Below are 10,354 nucleotides of genomic sequence, written 5' to 3'. Positions count from 1 at the left end.
GACCATTAACACATGATCATATGTCAAAAGTGTTTCAAAAATCCACTATGGAATTGTACACTCATTGATGAGTTCAGACATAACCTGAAACAATGGAATCATTAGCAGCACTTGTGTCCTTAATATACTTCATTACTCCAGAGTGGCTGTGAGGATCAAAACAGGATAACAAATACAAAAGTGTTCTGTAAAATACATGTGGTTTGCAAATACAAGAGAGGATGTAAAGAATACAACAAAAGACAATAAAACGTTCATGATGACAGAACAAATTTGAGTATGTGAAAGCAGGGAAGAGAGTGGCATCTGAGGGAGTCCTCTCAATTTTAACAAGTAATATGAACATGTTGGTATCAGCAGACCCGGGCGGGGAGTATCCCGATGGTGCTGTTCTTCTCCTTTCAGCCTCAGGAGATGGCTATTCTGGGTGAATATAACATGCCCACACTGGGGATGACCCCAAAACACATATCTTAACTTCCTGCTTACAAACCTATTATAGATCTACTCTTCATGAATTTAAGCCTTTCTTGAGCCTGTTAAATGGTTCAAAAAAAAATCACAGATTAAAAAAACAGGAAAGCTAGTCGGCACAAGCAGTATAGTAAATCGAAGTAGATTAGAAACCCAGCGGTGGTTGTATCTTTCCTCGGCATTTAAAGCCAGCAAGTGGACGTACTTTACAGTGAATATGCTTGCTGGTTATTTTCACTTCCTCATCAGAAACGTAGCTTATTAAATGGCAATTCTTTTCTTGTAATTTGTAAAAATAGAACTCATATAAACATCCAATGGGTCCAAAGAAAAGGAACAGAAATGAAACCGGTGTTCAGCGAGAGTAAGAGTGGGAGAAATTCTCCCTCTGAGCACATTTTTCAAACGTTCCGCCTTTTCGACAATTTGTGTTGTAAATTAATATGATGACAGCATGGCTGTTGAGATTAGGATAGAAAGATATTAGAGGAAGCAGTGCAAAAGGAAAACAGCCAGAAGATAAAGGGAGGCGCCCTTTAATATACTTATTATCTCATCATCCAACAGAGAAGCCCCCAGCCTCCCCGAGCACCCCGGGCTCAATTCTCCTAACCTTGAGTGGGCAAAATTGGTTTGATTAGCTAGGATGAGGGTTCTTGGGACTTGGATACACTTTTTCCCCCTTTTGTGGGCAGGTTCACCAAACAATGGAAGGCAGGTGCTGCAGGAGAGCGGTTCTCAAACATGGCTGTCCAACAGAATCACCTGGGGAGGCTTTTTAACACTACCCATACCTAGCCTCACTTCCCTCCCACCCCAAACAATTAAAATAGAATCTCTGGAGGTGGGGTTCAAGCACCGAGATGTTTAAAAAGCTCCTATGTGAGAACCACAGCCTTCGAGGTGTAGGCCAGTTTCTGCAGTCACTGCAGGGCCTTTCAGAGGCGTCCCCGTCGGCTCAGTCAACCCTCTTGGGGCAGTTCGGCAGACCATCAACAGACGCCTGCCGAGAGATGGCCTTCCCGCGTGCTCTCCTGCCCCCATCCCAGTCTTCCACCGCCTCCTTGTCCTCTCTCCACTCTAGGGAACATCACCATTTTACTGGGCCAGCACCCATTCATGCTACTTCTAGTAGCAACATCTCAGTTCTGTAAGCACCCCCCAGCTCCCAATTCTCAGCCATCATCAGGCGGTTCCGACTCTGCTCACAGCGCCAGAAATACCCTGTGACCCTGACCTGGCCAATCAGAGTACAAGCTCCCCTGGCCCCAGAGTGGCTGGGTCAGGGGTGGGCACGTGACTGGATCCTGGCCAATGAGGGGCAAGTTCTGTGCGAGCGCTGAGAGCGGGACCTTGGCTCTTAGGAGTTAGAGGTGCGGTCCTCCATCCTGTCACCACCGGAGAGGCAGGCGGGAGCTCTAGCCAGCGCGAGAAAGGCGGGTGTGCCAGGGGAGAGGGAAGAACCGCGGAGACGCGTCCAGGCCTCCCAGCTGGGCCATGTTCAAAGTTGGATCCGCCCCTGGGCATCCCAGCAGGGACAGCCCTCAGCTCCCTTTCTTGCTGAGCACCTCGCCTTGGCCTTCCTGTCACTGGCAGCTCCGCCGGCTGGCGGAGGGGAGGAGAGGGCCGGCGGGCTCTGCTGTCGCAGGCGTGTGGCCCGCGCTCCGGGAGCTGAGCCACGCACGGCTCCGCGGCCGCCCGGCCCTCGTCTGTGCTTGGTGCCTGGGAGGCAGCCCAGGCCTGGGGCACGTGGCCTTGGGCACCAGCCTCTCTGCTGGGAGAATCCCGTCCTTTGATTGAGTTTCCCGGTCGATTCAGCGAGAAGCAGTTCAAGCTCACACCCCTGTCTCTTGGTACAGAGTCACAACGGGCGACCTGCTGAAGAGTATTGAGTGGCCGAGTCCTCAGTTTGGCGCTCAGTTCTGAATAAAAGCATATTCTGGGTAAGCCTTTGGCAGCTATCTAGAGCGTAATAGCTAATCTATCCCGAGGACTTACTATACATATGATGCACATACATGTATTAGACAATACATATTTCAGACCGTATGTATAGTATATTAAATATTCATTTTATTCTCATAACAACTATGGGAGGTTATTACTGTTGTGCATTTTTTGTATGAGAAAACCAAGGCACAGAGGGTTTAAGTAATTTGCTCACAGTCACACAGCCACCAAGTGGCAGACCTGGGATTCCAACCCCGGAATTTGTATTCCAGGGCCTGGGTTCTGAAGCAGAACATTTTATCCCAGCCTCAGCCAGGCCACTTGCTCAATCCGGAACAAATAGTGACTTATGGCAGAAAAGAGGAAAAGGTGGCAGGGTCCAGGGTGGATGAGCTAGCCGTTTTTTCCAGCGTACCCGGATGCAGCCACCCTCCTTCCCGCCCGATGGAATGTTTGCAGGCAAGTGGGCGTGGTTATATTCGTACACACCGACTCAGAAGGGCTGATCCGGGGCTGAGGGGCAGAGAACTGGGAAATCGAGGCGGCGTGACGATGTTCCGTGTGCAGATACAGAACCTCATCAGCGAGAAGATGAAGGGCGCTTTCTGGACAGAAGGAAACGTTTAGCAACATTTTGCCTTTTCAGTTTAATATGCAAGTAACATTTGATTCCCTGGGCATTTCTGTTTCTAACTAGAGCTCTGAAATGCAACCTAATTAGCAGCATTACCTGGAAAGTGGAGCTTTCCTCTCCCGGAATGGGGGGCCTTGCGAGCGCGCTTCTTGCCTGTCGTCCCCACTTGCTGTACACTGATTTCAGTTTGTCCAACTTGTCCCTTCTTTCCCGAGATAGCCCAGTGGAACAAAGAGAATATAATCTTACTTTTGCCACACCCTACATTTTGCTCCTTTTTTTCCTTCTTAGTGAGGTTGAGAAACAAAGCATTTCCGTGTGGCTATTCTCTCCTGCGGTTGGAGGCCAACCCTGAGATTTCAAAGAAACCTCCTTTGTTCAAGATTTAAGGAAAATAATCACCGCACAGCAAACATTGATATGACTTTTAATGGCCATTTACCTGATTAATATCCTTTTATGCTACAAGGCAGCATGAGACACAGCCCTTTAATGAAAGCCAGCAACAAAGCCTGGACCAGGTGTGTTACTAAGAAACAATCTCTTGTGTGATTTAATTAGTCAAAGCATTGCATGGAGCAATTATAAGCAACCTTGCAGAAGTGGCAGTGGTATGGAGACCTCTGCTATAAATTGGTTTTTTAAAGAAAGACATCATGATTTAATAACTGCATTTCTAGTGGAAGGAGAAACCGCTCTTTAATTGGGAGCAAGAGGGGAAAAAAATAAGCTAATCACAACTTTTAGATCTTGCCCCACTTCCCCTCATCTCTAATTGGGTACAAAAAAAACCCCACCTCTTAACAATTTCTAGGAGGACTTGAAAATGATTGTTTCTGTTGTGTTTTCTGACTTTGTCTCTTCTGTTCCTTGAGCTACTCAGTATCTTTGAGATTGGCACTCCACTTGCTGTGACATCTTTGGAGAAAACTTAAAATAACTCCACTTGGTCAGGCTGAATGCAGGACATCCTGTAATTTTAAGAGTTGCCTTTATTGTTACGTATAAAAGAAATGGGAATTGTGATGGTTTGATGGGGCCTTTTTTTTTTAATCCTCATGCCTTGGTTTAATGATGTGTCAACCTGCCACGGACAGATTGACTGGCATAATGCTTATTACTTAAGATAAAGATAGATTTCTTGTGTGATGTGGGAGCTTTACAATAGATAGGGTCTTATCAGGGAAAGTCTGCCTAACCCAGGTAGGATTTGTGACTGACTTCTACATTGCAGTTCTCTATACTTCTACTTAAATTAAGGAGACAAGATTTCAGTGCAGAGAGAGCGAAATACAGACTTGAGAACCAAAATTGAAACTTCCCTTCTCCATCTGGCTCCTGTGCACTCCCTCAGTTGGGGGTCTGGTGTGAACTCGTGCCCACTGAGTACCTGAATTTCCTTGAGCACAGGAAAGTGAACATCACACACCATCAGAGAGTCATTTGTCCTTGGGGTCACTGGGCAATGCTAGGGTGGAATTTCTTTAGAGCTTTTCACTCTATACACATCTCCCAATCTATAAGGTCTGATCTAGGCCCAGAATCTGTGTCTGACGCTGGGTTTTTGATACCTCAGTCCAGCGATGAGTTAGAGAGACTACGTATTGGCAACACCAGTTGTCAGCCTCAGGGGTTTGTAAACCATGGGCTGCCACAGGCCTGTTTTGTAAAGAATGTGTTATTGGAACACAGCCACACCAATTCACCATACTGTGCTACAATGCAGAGTTAGGTGATTTCCATAGAGACCATCTAGCCCACAAAGCTAAAAATACTTACTATCTGGCCCTTTCTGAAACATTCGTTGACCCCCGGAAGTTATCAGAGATGAATTCTGACAAGCGTTGCTTGCCTTTGCAGCCTGTTAGGCGGGATTCACTCCGGCGAGATCCTCCTCCCCTATTTCTCAGTATCCAGGTGGCTCAGGCTGAGAAGGAAGACTGGGTTTGGGACTTGAACAAGCGGGGTCAGTCCACCTCAAAGTGCTGAGAAGCCATTTGCGCAGTGGAGGTGGGGTTCCTGATGCATTTCAAGTCCAACTGGAAGTGTTGAGGAAGCATCCTTTAGCATTTGGAAAATTATAGATTATGGATCAGTGGGTCACAGTTTGTGGATTACACAGCCATATGCACCAAGCTCTTTTTGTGGGGGAAATATATAAGCCTTGCACAGAGAATCTTTTCTTATATACACATTTTTAATTTCAAAAGAAATACACGAGTTCGTTTGCTAAAAATATTTGAACCGTAAAGATAAAGCTAATGAGCAGGGGTAATTTCAAAACACCAAACCACAGTTCGACATGGGCACTGACCACTCAGGTTGATGCCAGCCGTAGCAAGAAGTGCCACCTAATGGTCTGTCCCAGTGCAGTGTGTGCTCTGCTAATGACCCCTTGACCACCCACCCCTGACTCTCATCCGTTTTGTTCCCTTTCCCATTGTTCTGGGTTTGGCTTGTAACTTTCCTGAGAGTGTCGTATGCTTTTATGTAGGTACTCGGTGAATTTGGAGTATTTTTGGGACAGTTTTTATATAAATGGTACCAAAGTGTAGTTATTCTCAAAATTTACTTCTTTTTAGTAGATCTCTTGGTGCTAATACCCACAGATCTACTTCATTTCTTTTAGCTGCTGCACCATATGATGTAGTATAGGTATTCTTAAACACTTATAAGAACATTTTTAAATGAATGCAGATGTTATTAATAAAACACTAGTTCATTTAAATTGTCACTACATTCGGTATCAATGTTAGCATATGGAAGCAAAAATGTAGCAGCAACCATGGGGCTCTGAGAAATATTTCCTGGTAAAAATAAATGCAGAATATAAAACAACAAAAAAAAATGTGTATTTTCATATATTTGCCTGCTTGGGCAAAAAAAAAGTCTTTGGAGGGATCCAGAAAGCAAAGCTGGAAACTGGTTGAGTCATAGTCTTTAAGGAAGGCACTAGGGGATGGGGATGGGTAGAAGACAATTGTTTAGTAGATTTACTATTTTGAATCACGTAACTCTATTATTTGTTTAAAAGAGTAAAATAAAATAATCACAAAAGCAGAAGGAAGTGTCTCAGTGGTCGACGTGGGGATCCCCTGGCCAGGCCTGTGACCTCTAACAATTGTTCTCGTATCAGACCAAATAATTGAGTACTTAAATTACTATCAACAACCTCTGGGGAGGTCTGGGGATAGATTGAAAATCTTTTCTTGAAACAGCTAAATATAAAACATAGATCCACTAAATTAAAATCATTTCATTGAAACTTAAACAAATATTCCCCGGGGGACCCAGCCCAGAAAACAACAGCTGCTGTTCCTTGGGGCCCTCCCCCTCCCAGCTTGTGTGTGACCTGTGAATCCCAGGGGTCATCTGCTCAGATCCACCTCCTCCAGCCCGTCTGGCTTGTGAGTGGCAGGGGATGGGGGAGCAGCTGTTTCTGAGAGGCGATGGGCCCAGATGCCAAGGTTGGGACCTCTGGCCTCAGTCCCCCAGCCCCTTCCCAGACAGCGGGGTTGAGGAAGAAGGAACCGTTGTCTCTTCCTTCATCTCAGGGCCTGTAAGGATCCCCAGAAAATCTCCCGGCTGTGATGAGAGATTTCTAAGTGTCCTTCTCATCAAATGGAATATGTCCGTACCAGCAGCTAGATTCCTCTTTTTATCTTGTATCGTAATAACAAATATTTATTTCTTACTTACTGTGTAACCAGCAGTTTGCTAAGAGGAGGATTATTAAATTATTATTAAGATATATGCTGGCATTATAGCCATTTAGCAGACGAGGAAGCTCAAAGAGGTAAAAACATTGATCACCCAGCTCCTGCGGGTTGAGTTGGGGTCTGAACTCCAGGGCTAGTGCTTCCACCCACCCTATAGTCTGACCTTTCCTTGTGCTCCAAGGCTTACCCTCATGTTTAGATATAATAATAAATACTCCTATTCACCCAGTGAGAGATGAGATGCCCCAGAAATCCTGCATTGGGACCTGCCGGATGTAAGACTTAACCTCTGAAATGATTGGCTTGAGTCAGTAGTAACCATGCCGTCAGGACCAAGAACTATGCTTAGAGTCTTCTCTGTGCAGGGCACTGGAAAGGATAAAGAAATCTAATAATAGCCAGTTATGCACTGAGTACTTGATGCCAGGCCCTGTTCTAAGATCTCCACGTATCACATTTACTCACAGTAATCGTATGGGAAGAGATTTATTGTTTCTCTCATTTTCCAGGTGAGGAACCTGAGGCCTAGAGAAATTCAGAGTCCCACAGGTGATAAGTGGTGGGACTGGGATTCAAGTCTCTTCTTACATCATACGTATATCATGGGCTATATAACATCAACATGACTTATCACTGGTGATATTAATGTTGACCATTTGGTTAAGGCAGTATCTGCCAGGTTTCTCCACTATAAAGTTATTGTTTTTCCCTTTCCATAGTTTATTCTTTGGCAGTAAGTCACTAAATCCAGCCCACACTCAAAGGGAGAGGAATTAAGCTCCCCTCCTGGGTAGGGAGTATCTACGTATCTAACTCAGAGATCTTCAACAAGGAAGATTTCTCCCTGTTATTCTATGTAAGCATTTATTTATATCTATATGGACTCATGCATCCCTATTTTGTACTTTGTGTTATAATCTAATACTAAGTACTTATTTTGTTGTTCAAGTTTCTCCAGTTTGGGCCACTGAGAGCTCTTTCAGGTTGGCTCTTATGTCCCCTTGACATGGACATGTTTTTTTGAGTACTTCCTTACTTTTTGTCGCTACAAGATGGTGAAACTCATCTTGCATTTTTCATGCTCCATGCCTAGGGTCAACTGTTTCTTTGAGAAGCCGTGATTCTTTCTAATGAAGAATGGTGTTTAGAAACCAAGATCTGGCCCCGGGTGTGTTCATTGTTAACTGGCATGTCACTGCTTCTGAGTGTTGTCAGTGGACAGAGCTAGGAAATATATGTGTGTACACTAACCAATGTATACACCTCTCTATAGTTGTTTCTGTATCTGTCTACCTATATATGAATTACATGAACATGAGTTTGTCCCTTTGTCTCTAATTCAGCACCACAGATTTAATTCTAGCTTTCCTCACTTGATTGTTTGCCAATTTCTTTCTCTCGCAGTGAGAAACCTGGCTCCCATTATCTACATTTATTTACATATTTGCTCAACCCTCATATCCATGCAGCTTCAGACTCATTAGCCCATGCCCCTGAGAGAAATAAACTACTAACTAGCGTGCAACAATTATATACAGTTCTTTTTTTCCTTTAGCCTTACGATTTCTAGTCAAAATACCATTTTCCGTAGTTACTTAGGTCAACACTATACTCTTTTAGGCCAAACTGGGAAGCAGGTACATTCCCACAGTTCACTGATATTTTAATTTCTCTTCTTTTGGGCATATGAGGGGTTAGAACTTCCTTGCCATCACCCGGTTAGGTAAGGACACGTTACTTGTTTTGTCCAATGAAATGTAAGAGAAGATGACAAGCGTTGCCTGCAGGAAGAAGAATTTGATTGATTGGTCCATCCCTCTCTTCCCCTGTCTTGGCAACTGTGGAAGCGTAAGTTGCTGTAGAAGTATGAGCTGCCTCATTACATGGAAGAGAGCAGCCTGGGAGAATCATCTAGACCCAAAGTGGGTTTTATGTGAGAATTAAACATTTATTAATTTAAGCTCCAGAGATTTTGGAGTTGTTTGTTACCGCAGCGTGACTGTGATCTAGCCTGATACATAAACAAGCATAATAATTAAGAATGATAAAATATAAAGAAGTAAACTCCAGCATGTCCCATGGGGAAAATTAGTGGTATAGATAAATGCTACGAATAGTGGTTCTTAAAGCTATTTATGTTCACCAATCCATTTGGAGATCTGATGAAAGGCATCTACTATCTTCTTCCTCAAATGCAAAAGTTACGTATACACAAGATTTCACATTCTGTTTCAGCCAGGTACATGAGCTCCCTGCAGTGTGTCTAGAGCACATGGCCCATCTCATGTGGGCAGCTGCGATTCATCTTCCCTGACAGCTGCCATGTGGGGATGTGGGTTCAGTGTTGAGGGCACAGATCTTTGGTATTAAGGTTCAGGTTGACCCCTGCAGGTGGAGTCAGTCTGAGAAAGTTTCTTGGAGGAGGTGCTGTTCAGGCTGAACCTTAAAGCAAAGGCAGAGAGAATGGGAACCAGATTTCAGGCGGAGGTCATATAGGCAGGAAGTGGCAGAAGAGCTCCTTGAACTCAGGGCTATCTTACTCCAGACCCCACCATTTCAACCTCTGTGTAAGGGCTTTTCACTCTTTCAGGAAGGCAAGCAGGAAACCTAACCCTGACTGGATGTGTTGAGCAAAGCTTTGAAGACCTTGACAATGGTTGTAAAATCTGATGTTCTCAGTGCCTGGCAAGTTAAATCGATGAGTTAAGTGAGAGGTGAAGGACGATAGGGAGTGGAGTGGACTGCAGTAAACTGGAGAGCACGCGGTCCATCTCAGGTGGGCAGCTGCTGTTCGTCTTCAATTACAGCTGTGACGTGGGAATGTGAATTCAGTGTTCCACAATTCCAAGTTTTCAAGGGAAAATGTAAATATTGTTTTTCTGTGTGTGAAATATTCTGATATTTTACCAACAGACAAAGCATGTCTGGCAACCGGGGCCACCATGTGCAACTGGGTAGGTTGTGTTTGAGCTGAGGGTCCTAAGGAAGTCTACTCAGATAAAGGAATGTCTTTTTCTAATTCATACGCAGATACACATAGAGCTGCACAGAAGCCATGATTAGGTCATATCCAGCCTGCCGGCCTCCAATTTGAAGCCTCTGGTTTGGGAGGAAGCTTGCTTTCTCTGTTCTTATCAGGCCTTTCTGTAAACTAGCGTGAACAGCTTACAAGACACACCCGGTTCAACGCCATCAGCCCTGTCACCTGTGCGCGAAGCCGTAGTTCCCCTATGGCTGGCATCCAGGCCCACAGCGTGGGGGAGGTGATGGGCATTTTTAATTCTGGCTGCTGGGCACTTGTAAACAGGTGCTATTTACCTGGTGTCTGTTTCCTTGAACTACAGCATTACCTGATTTTCTGGGCAACCGTGCAAAATATAATCACCCAATTCTTGTCCACCCAAAAGATGGAATAAAAGCAAAAGCAGGGTACAATTTCACGTTATGGACACTTGCCGCAGTGCACACGTAACACTAGTAATTTGGAAAGGAACAAGTCTGAGCTATCATTAGGGGCACTAATGTATTCCCCTGGGATCTTCTCACATAGCAGTTATTCCATGAAGCATTCCTTGCT

At 44.7% G+C, this 10,354-nt stretch overlaps 1 long non-coding RNA gene across 1 annotated transcript; it reads right to left on the bottom strand.

Annotated features, from left to right (window-relative positions):
* Nucleotides 1-995: 995 nt before the first annotated feature.
* LOC106822777 (uncharacterized) lies at nucleotides 996-3,292 on the bottom strand. The gene is made up of 3 exons (XR_001395968.3): nucleotides 3,155-3,292; nucleotides 2,914-3,029; nucleotides 996-2,396 (listed from the first exon to the last, which is right to left on the bottom strand). It is a non-coding gene; the product is annotated as an uncharacterized lncRNA (long non-coding RNA).
* Nucleotides 3,293-10,354: the final 7,062 nt, after the last annotated feature.

This window comes from Equus asinus, chromosome 28, assembly GCF_041296235.1.
Source record: "Equus asinus isolate D_3611 breed Donkey chromosome 28, EquAss-T2T_v2, whole genome shotgun sequence".
In the NCBI taxonomy this organism is placed as follows: Eukaryota; Metazoa; Chordata; class Mammalia; order Perissodactyla; family Equidae; genus Equus; species Equus asinus.
The sequence above is the reverse complement of the archived record's forward strand: the minus strand, read 5'-3'. Positions and strand labels throughout refer to the sequence as shown.